Source organism: Atta colombica, unplaced genomic scaffold, assembly GCF_001594045.1.
Source record: "Atta colombica isolate Treedump-2 unplaced genomic scaffold, Acol1.0 scaffold207, whole genome shotgun sequence".
In the NCBI taxonomy this organism is placed as follows: domain Eukaryota; kingdom Metazoa; phylum Arthropoda; class Insecta; order Hymenoptera; family Formicidae; genus Atta; species Atta colombica.
Genome location: NW_017259302.1, coordinates 2,542,435 through 2,552,342, shown reverse-complemented (window position 1 = coordinate 2,552,342; position 9,908 = coordinate 2,542,435). Strand labels below are relative to the sequence as shown.

The following is a 9,908-nucleotide window of genomic DNA, read 5'->3' as shown; positions in this document are numbered from 1 at the left end:
ATATATATATATATATATATCTTTCTCGAGAATCCATAAATGGCCAGCGGACACGATCGGCATCGCGCTCCATGCTTCCTGCAAGACAGATCGATCATCACCATTATCGATGATTACTACGCGAATGCTATCGCCGACGTGATATAAGCCCCATTACGTAATAGCTAGACGTTTTGTCTTTATACATGATCTGAAGCTATGCAAGCTTCAGACCTGCAAGGGAAGTTATAAGAATATCCGCACAAGTTGCGGATATAATATTCTTTGCTTCAATTGTTAATAATGCAATAAAGTTAATGTCTAAACGGAATTTGAGATGATAAAAATTATGATTCATGTACTTGTTACAGGACATGATACTTATGTATGGTAATGAAATACTTGCAGCTCGTCGGCGAGTACACGTAGCGAGTCCCGCTAAGTATAATTAGATTCTATTATGATAAATTGCGAGTTAACGAAGAAAACAAAAGCGCGAAACTTTCGGAAACGTTTCACGGTAACGGACGTAATTAGAAATAGTCATGCCTCGTCATTCGAATTGAATATCAGTCCGTCGTATCGTTAAGCTTTCTTCGAATTTAGTATTAATTGGTAGCGATAACCAGCACTACCATTTATATGTATTTTAAACAATCCTCATGTTTTTTTAGATCCAAAAATTTATTTTTCAATTAGCTAATTAATGACACAACTGTTTAATAATTAATGGTTAATTTAATGGTTAATTCGACGTAAGCTCATATTTATTTTGTCACGATTTTAGAATAAAATAATCACATGAAAGGAAAGACAAATCTTTAAAAGAATTCAAAAGAATTTCAAAGATCTTAAACTTAAAGTTACGTTCTCTCTTCAAAAAATTTTCAGTGCTTTCTAATTTTAATTGCATGAAAATGTAAATCAGTTTCTTCTTTTTTAAATCCGTGTGATTGGATTTTTTTGCTTATGAAAAAGATTATGCAACAAAAAAATGAGAAATATCGATTTTATTAATCTAAAAAGTTAAATTATTAAAAATATAAATGTGTATTTAATTTCCATATGTTATATGATAAGTTACATGGAATTATATGTATAAGATAATGTAATGAAAAGCAACAACAAAAGAAAAATTTATTTATAAATTCGCTTTTCTTTCTTCTTTCATATAAAGGTTGACTATTCACCGAAAATTATACAGTTTGAGACAAGAATCGCTAATGACGAAAAGCATAATTTAAATCTCCAATTTGTTTCCTATTTGTGAACCACATTGGGATTTATCCCGGACAGTCACATTCAGTTTAACTGACTAAATGATCATCATCGCCGCCGATACGCCTAAATCCGCAAATTCGTCACGTCGCGTCAAACCCACTCGCTCCGACGAGGAAGCAAATAAACATGTAAACTTTGCCCGCACATAACGGAATAAACGTCGTTTTCCATGTTCAAGACCTAAGCGAACAAAATTCAAAATCGTTCGTCACATGCGTCACTCTTTTTACACTTCCGGCAGTGCACGTATTCACGTGCGATAGAAAGAAAAAGAGAAAGAGAACAGACAAAGCGATTACTTAGATTTACCTATTATATTTATCAATTCGTCTCGTGAGAGGCTTTAGGAAACATGAGATTTACAAAATCTCATCGAACAGATGAATCGCTTCTTTTTCCACTCGTCTTCCGCAAGATTCGATAACGGGAAATGCCTCCTGCTCGCTGTTCACGGTCGTGGCCAGTCTATCTCGTTAGTATCTGTAATAAGAAAATTCATGCATTTTCCATTAGTATCATTACAATCATTTTACAGCTTTACACGCACACAGCAGTGCGTTGCTCTCATTCCCGCTCTTTGTGGATCGAGTAGGCCGATGGCGTTGTCTGTCATGAATAAGTTGAATATAAAGTTATCTCGACGTCGATAATTCAAATAAGATTCAATTGCGCTAACATGAAATGCTGACCCAATTTTGCTGCGCTCTCTATATAAGGAGCGCGAAGTTCTCCATCTTCAGAACGGAAGAATGCGTAGATTAAAAAAAATGTTGATAAATGGCTGCGCAGAAAAAGCAGCTTTGCAACTGTTGTAAAATTCTTTAATATGATTGATATATTGCTCTTAATTTCTTATTAGAACTAAATGTACAAATAATGTTAAAAAATTTTACAATCAAAAATTTTGTATGTATAAAGCTGCTTTTTCTGAACACAATATAAAAAAAAAACGATAACCTCAGTACGTATATTTTCCGGATATTAATTTTGGAAAAAAAAAAAGAATTTCTTTAATTATCCCTGGTAGAAATTTCATACATATTTTAAGCGGAACAATTACATTAACTCTGTTTATAATAACAGAAAAATTATCTAGGATCTCAATCAAAATATAACTCTTTGCCTGCAGTTATTACAAGACGTGTAAAATCTGAATCTATTTATTAAACAAAAACAGAACAAAACAATAGTACTTTAACTAATAATTATCTAAATACCAGATAATAACAGATATACAAAAAATTGTATGTTATTTTTACCAGAGAAACTGTCTCATTTGAATAAAACTATCAAGTTCTTGTTCATGTCGAGGTATTGTTACAACTAATGAGAATAATACTATAGACAGTAACTGAATGAATATCTAGAAAAACATACACTTCTATCAGAGATATTTTGTCGGTAATATAATACTTTCATTCAACTTGAGGGAACATACGGCGCAAATTTTCGCTCGTTCAGAAGAGGGAGATGACAGCAAGTTCTTTTTTCCCGATTCTCGTACACAACCGACAGAGTAATTTCTCGAGATGTCTATATTTAACCGCCGTGTCTAATGATTGCGCACGCAAAGCTATTCCATTTCCACTCGGACGTCGCACTTTAATTACGTCGGTGCTGGGCATAATGCGGATCGCATCTCCGTCAATCTCTCCGTGTGAAACTTAGCGGATCGACTTCCTCCGTAGAATCATAGCTATTTCGAACGGACTGCGAGTGATCCAATTCCACGTAAGTGGATGAGAACCATTCCCGTCGCCGCATTCTACGTCGTTGGTTAGCCGTGCAACAACGATCCATTCCAGAAAGTCGTGTAGAGCGCTTTTGCGCTTTACCCCCGACATTTACGATCCGCTACCGAAGCCGTTTCTTACAGGCGAATGATGTAATCAAATCAACATAATTTTCCCGTGCAATACAACTTGCCGTTTAAAGACCATTACACGTAACACGAATTGCAATAAGATGATCCTTTCCATGAACGTATGCAAGGATGACAGAGAAGAGCGCTTGTCTTTTCCTAAATTTTAGTAAAAAAAAAAAAAATTAATCAGTATTAATTGAAAATGGACTGAGAAATGTTCAACATAAATGAGTAAAGAGGACTGTATTCGGTCAATGATCTTGATGTTTAATAATATTTTTATGTGAATTTTTATAATTTTAAGTTAAAGCAAACTGCGTGAACAATTAAATTACAAAAATTATTTTTACCATAAAGAATTAAAAATTAAAGTTATTCTCATTAACGAGCTAATGCGTGTTCATGCGTTATTCTCTAGCGTAACGCGTTTGTGTGCTGGAGAGATCCTCACTAGCTTTGATGTAAATATTTTAATGAGCTTTGTGTGAAAAAAAATTGTTTACTCCTCTTTGATTGAAATCCTGATCCTTCAAAGGATCACGCCCATGATCCTTTCGCTAATTAAAAATCTCGAAATTATTTATTCTTTCTCCAATTTTCTCCAATTTTGATTTATCATTATCGATTCACGTCGAAAAATGATGATGTATCATGAAACGTCGCAACTTATCTATCGCTTGGTAAAAAATGTTGTGTGTTTATCTCGCTTTGCACGACAGAATTTGGTGATTTGAAAACAAATTAATTGTCATCGAAACTGCAATACGCGATAACATAACTTTCCATGTCGACGACGAGAACATCATAACGGTTTAATTAAAATTTCTGATCGCATCTATGCTGTATTATAGCGCGTACCTCGCATCGACCGCTCCACGCTTCGGAAGCCGACTTCCGTGAGTAAAAACGGCTGATTTACAAGTCCGCTGTTTTTTGCCTCGCCTGCAATCTCGTCCTTAACCACTAATTTGTTGCATCTTTTCTTTGCCCATAACGGAGCACGAGCAGATCGTTATCTCGGTTGTGAGACCGGTGATTCCGTTGATCGATGATTGATTTGGAGATCTTGTCGGATGACTTTCCAATTTCTACCTAAACATTTCACTCAATCTGACTATGTTTATTTCTACTGCCCTCTAATTATCAGAATAGATTGTTGTGAATGTAACACAGCAATCTATTCTGATTTCATAGACATAATACGTGTAAATATAGATGCAGTTCCATTAAGTTATCACTATATCAATTTGGAAAGAACGAAATAGATTGACCTATAGTTTGAAAAAAGCCATTTTTTTTCAAATTGCAGAAAGAAAACTGAAATTATTTTCTTTTCAGAAAGAAGCAAATATGGATCTTACGAACACACATAAATTTTTCCAATGAATTTTTCTATTCTTGGGGAAAAAACCGAGAAAATTGGAAAACAACGGAAAATTGAAAAAAAAAGATTTTCTTCTGAAATTTTAAAATTATATCTTTCTCGATCTCTTTCTTTTTCTTTTTCAAATATCGAGTTAAAGAGAGATGCAATACAATACATAACGTTGTCTAAGGCTGCAGTTTGATTTACGTTCACAACGCTCATTTCATCCATGCTGTTTATCAAAGTTAAACGTAGACAAATAATGCTACAAATATGTGAATGTGTGTAATTAATTGTATGCGATTATGTAATTTAAAAATTTTTTGTAGATATATGGTCTTGTATGCGTTTCTGCGCTACTTACTCATGTGATATTCTGTTACTGACAAGCAAAACTTAAAAGTTTTGTTTGTGTTCTTTTATCATTTCTGTGTGCTGCAATAAGTCTATATTTCTTTTGTTTACCGATGTTGTATTTTATTATATGGTGCATTGCAATAGAGAAAGATAAAGGTAAAGATAAAGAATTGTGAACGTAAATCGGAATCCAATAGATAGGGAACGCGTAGTCTACAATAATCTATACTTATTACGTCTATGGTTACATTCAATTGCTATTCGATTACTATCACTACTTTCTCCAGCGCGAATTACTGCATCGGATTTTTGTTTTTTGTTATTTCCAGTTTCTCTCTCATTCATTAGCTGTCGAGTTTTGAACGAGCTACAAAAACGAACTCGTAGATGCATCGCGCCGATAACATGCATAAATTTACTCCCTTCCAACAATTAGCTTCTGCTCCATTCTTGATAAATGATTCGCGCGAATACAAACTACAGATACCAGAAATGCGCTTCCTCCTGCTGAATAATACAATTAATTGCGACTAAAATTTCGCTAATTAGCTCTAATTACCTTCACGACACCTGATCTTAAGATCGTAGCTCGTCGATTTTTCGGCTTCGTTTCACCGAGAATGCGGATCACTCTTGCAGCTGCGTTCTTCCTCTTCTCTTATCGGGCTTATGCTCGGACGTCTGCCCGCGTTTAGATACGCGATAACACTATTTAAGGACAACTTCCAGCACGCGTCTCTGGGAGAAGAACGCACAAAATCGACGAGTCATTTGGCTCGCGGAATTTTATCGACAAGAACGTTTCACGGCATCGCGCGCGCTATCTTAATTAGCACGGAACCAAGCTTTTCGCGCGACCGCGCCGGATCTCCTTCGAATCTCCTTCGAAAGTGCGTAGAGTGCTCTCGTATTCGAGCAGCGTGTAGCTTCGTCGTGGTCTCTCCGAGGCGCAATTCCTTCTTACACGCTTTCCATTGATATTCCGAACGTAAAATAGTATTTTTCCGTGTAGTATCTTTAGATCAGAATTACATTAAAAAGAATGACGTATATATCCTACGTGACGCTTATTCTCTTGGTATCTTTTTCTTATTTTTTTACTGTTATTATTTTTTAATTGCTCTCCTTTTTAAAAATTTCTTTTTTTATGGACTTTATTATAATTTCTTTTTATTACTGATTTATAACATTTAGATAATTTAACATGTATATAATTGTGTAGGTAACATACATATACATATATAACATGTATATAATTTAATATATTTCTCTGATATATTTGATATATCAGACTTAACCCATTCAGAAAATATCGTTTGAAACTTCCAATGTACCCGATATATTTTTAAAATGTCTTCAGTTTATTTTTATTTTTTTTTATTATCCTTGCACTTATCCGCTCAACTCCCTCTTTTCACTTTATCCTTCGACCTCTTTGGCGGGCTTATCTTCTCGCTGCACTTCTTCGTCGCACAGCTCGCGTGCGTGCACCACTCGCGGAGAGACCGTCTGCGGCCGCGACCGCACCATGTGCCCCCGTGCCGTGAGAAGCACTGAATGGGTTCGCCAGACACGAAACATAATCGTGTCTATGGCAGGCAGATAGGCAGCTGTAGGTACACTACAGCTCTTTTCCTTTCCATTCCATTCCGCGGCGGCGACAGCGGTGGGGTACCGCATCGGTACCATGCCCCCACTGTGCATGCGGACACGTACGTACGCGGCCAACACCCACGTGACACTCGATGTACGTGGGTTGCCTCCGCCAACGTTGATGAGAGAAAGAGAGAAAGGGGGAAAGAAGGAAAAAAGAGACGAAAATTCGAGCAAATTCATTCGGTTGTTAATATAAAAATAAATGTGAGAATGATAAAGAAGGATCAAGAGGAGCAATACTAATTGCGAAAAGTTCTGATTATATTAGGTTCTGATTATATTAAATAATAGATGGAGCAAGAGAAAGAGAGGAATCTTCCCGACACGTCCTTCAGAGAGATAAGTCTGTTATATGCGTTGAGAGTCTCGATGATCACCTATTTTGGCAAAAACGTGTTACAGCAATTAAACGTTTTTATGACAGATTGTTTTGCAATAGTACTTGGTTTACAACATACAATAGAGCGGCAATTTTTTGCGTTTGACAGCGTGTAAACGGCGTGTTGAATGATCATCATGTTATTCGTGACAAATGAAGAATAATAAAACAAGAAAAATAAACATAGATATTAATTGATTAGAAAATAATTACTTAGCGTAATATGATCTGAACGGAGAATTAAGCTTGTTTTCTTTCTTTGTAATATAATTTCTAAATCAGGAAAAATAGAGAATGTAGATATATAAAGAATCATTAATTGTATTAAACTTTTAATTACATTAATGATATATATGTGTACACATGTATTAATAATCTGCACTTATATTTAATCTGCAAATTAATAACAATACTAGTTTAATGTTACTAATTTAATGTTAGTAATAGTATGCTATCAAATATTTTAGAATTAATGATAGAATAATACCTTCATTATTTTCTATATAAATATAAAAATTAATTATTGTTTTCCTGTCGTATAATAACACATATTATATCAATTATTTATGACCTACTAACTGAATCGTTTAGCTCGTAATGAGAAAAGAAAAATTAATATGCTTATGGAGCAGCTTATCTATAAAACTTATCTACAAAGACTAATCAAGTTATCTCAGATGTTCTTTTAAATCTAATAACATAACAAACCGTTAGATAATTCCCGATTACGATCTCAGTATATCGAGGACGACGACCCACGTTCTTATTGGAATCATGATTTTTATTCATGATTATCGTTGCTTCCTCTAAAACTCATCATTCGACGTGTTGCATGAGGACAAATGATCCAGCACGTAGCTAACACCTTCCTACGCTTTTAGACAAATTAATGAGCTTCGCAGTAGCTGAAGAGGTCTCAGTGAATTTACTTGAAGGAACTACCAAGCTTCTCATTTCGTCGGAGGCAAATTATCATCTTCGTTAAAGCAGAAACGTTGTTGTAATAATTAGTACTAGGCTGCCTTAGAAATTGAATTGGTTATTCTTCGAAATTATTTAGTGTGTAACGAATATTTGTAATTAAGTAAAAGAGATAGTTGATTCTTATATAATATTCGGAGAAATATTAAAATGTTAGATAAAATATATTAATACAGTGTTCTTATTTCATTACATTTCTATTTATTATAACGAAAATATTTAATGTAAATAATCTATACACATCTATAAATATAATTTTTAATAGATACATAAATATGTCTATTTATATATTATGTAATATATTTAAATCTACTTTATTTCTCCCTTTTTATATGTAAAAATCTTATAATCTAAATAAAAAAAATTATTTTGTTCTATTTATGTAACGCAAAAAAATCATTTACAATAAACGATATCGAAACTCAAAGACATTGTGCGATTTTACGACTTTATTTCTTGGACGAGACCCCACCCGTTGTCATCATCATCATCCTCATTATCATCATCATTATTGTTACCTCCATAACAATCGTTGTCACCAAACATTATTGTTTCTTCGCAGTTATTGTTATTGTTATAATTGATTGCAGAAATATTCTTTCTCTCTTTTCTTCTTTTATTATTGACGATGACGTTCTGGACAAGTTTAGAGATGACACATGACAACACGTCAATACTGGTTACCACTTGCGACAAGAAAGGAGCCAGTCAAAGAATCTTGTTTTCTTTCTGGAACAGACCGGCAGACATCGATCCTCGCAAACAATAATAGACAATCGTGTCTTTGGAATGTATTTCGAGGCCGTTCGACCGAAGGTGCATCATCAAGTCTCGTAGTGCAGTCGCGTCAAGTCCTTCTTTTTTTTATCAAAGTGGAAATGTAGCAAATGTAACAAATGGCAAAGTTTATCTTCTACATCATTTTTTTCTGCTCTAAAAGACGAATTAGAAATTTAATTGATAAATAAAAAGAATGGATTAGAAATATTTGAATGGGCAGAAAGCAAATTAGCGAGTTTAGTTGAGTAACTAGAATATTAGTAAAGTGATGTCGAAAAATTATTAAAATTACCAATATTTCAGAATGTACTTTTCTTTGTCATGTTCCGTAGCTACTATGTATATGGTTCTTACGATCAAGGCCATTACGGTTGCATGCTTACATTGCTCGAAGCATTTGAGAAGAAAAAAATTCTTTGTATTATATTCGTTTTTACCAATGTAGTTAATGTTAATCTCAGTTCAATTTATTCTTTATCTTTTGTAATTCTTATAGCTAGAAAAAGATAATTCTTATAACTAGAAAAGATGAAGAGTTAAACTAAGATTAAAATTAAACTACAGTAAAAACAGGCATTGGTATGGAACTTTGTTCTGTATTTCAACATTAAAAGAAGATACAAATGGTTTACTTTGCCACATAATTACTATTTAACGGAGTCGGTAATAGAAGAAGCTATTTTGCTGTCACGCTATAGCCATTGCGTGCTATTTGCGATTAATTTATCACTGATTGATACCCACGAAGACACGTTCATTTCCGTAATTGATAATCAACGTCGATGTTGCTAACTTCGATGCAACGGTAAAGACGATTCACATTGTACATGTATATATACCGAAGCAATACATATATGGGATAGCTCTTGGGATTGATGCGTGCGTGCAAGTTTTTTCTAATAAGGCAAAGGTCACTTCCGGTCAAACAGAAAGCGGAAATGTAAGCGCGTGCTCATTCGCATCCGTTGCGCCCGTCGGCGAAGTTATGCTACCTGAGTGCGTATAGAATCGACTACTGCAAGAAATTTCAAGCTGCGGATGAACTTCCGCTTGCAGGTAATGTTGACAGTGTGAATATTCAATTTTTATTACATTTCTATTATATTAAAATCAACGAATTAAATATAATAGATGAAACAATAATTTTTATGTAGATATAAATTATTACAAAACTGTGAGTAACGGTAATTCATAAATATTAATAATCAAAAATTTTATTTATAATTAATAAAATATTATTATAAACTATAATATAATTAAATATT

General features: G+C 34.0%; 1 protein-coding gene across 1 annotated transcript in view; it reads right to left on the bottom strand.

Annotated features, from left to right (window-relative positions):
* LOC108687563 overlaps positions 1-5,964 on the bottom strand; it is a 33,224-nt gene extending 27,260 nt beyond the window's left edge. Inside the window, exons 1-2 of the mRNA XM_018193412.1 lie at positions 5,407-5,964; positions 1,570-1,740 (exon numbers count right to left, since the gene is read on the bottom strand). The gene's annotated coding sequence lies outside the window, so the exon portion shown is untranslated. The remainder of the gene's footprint in view (positions 1-1,569; positions 1,741-5,406) is intronic.
* Positions 5,965-9,908: the final 3,944 nt, after the last annotated feature.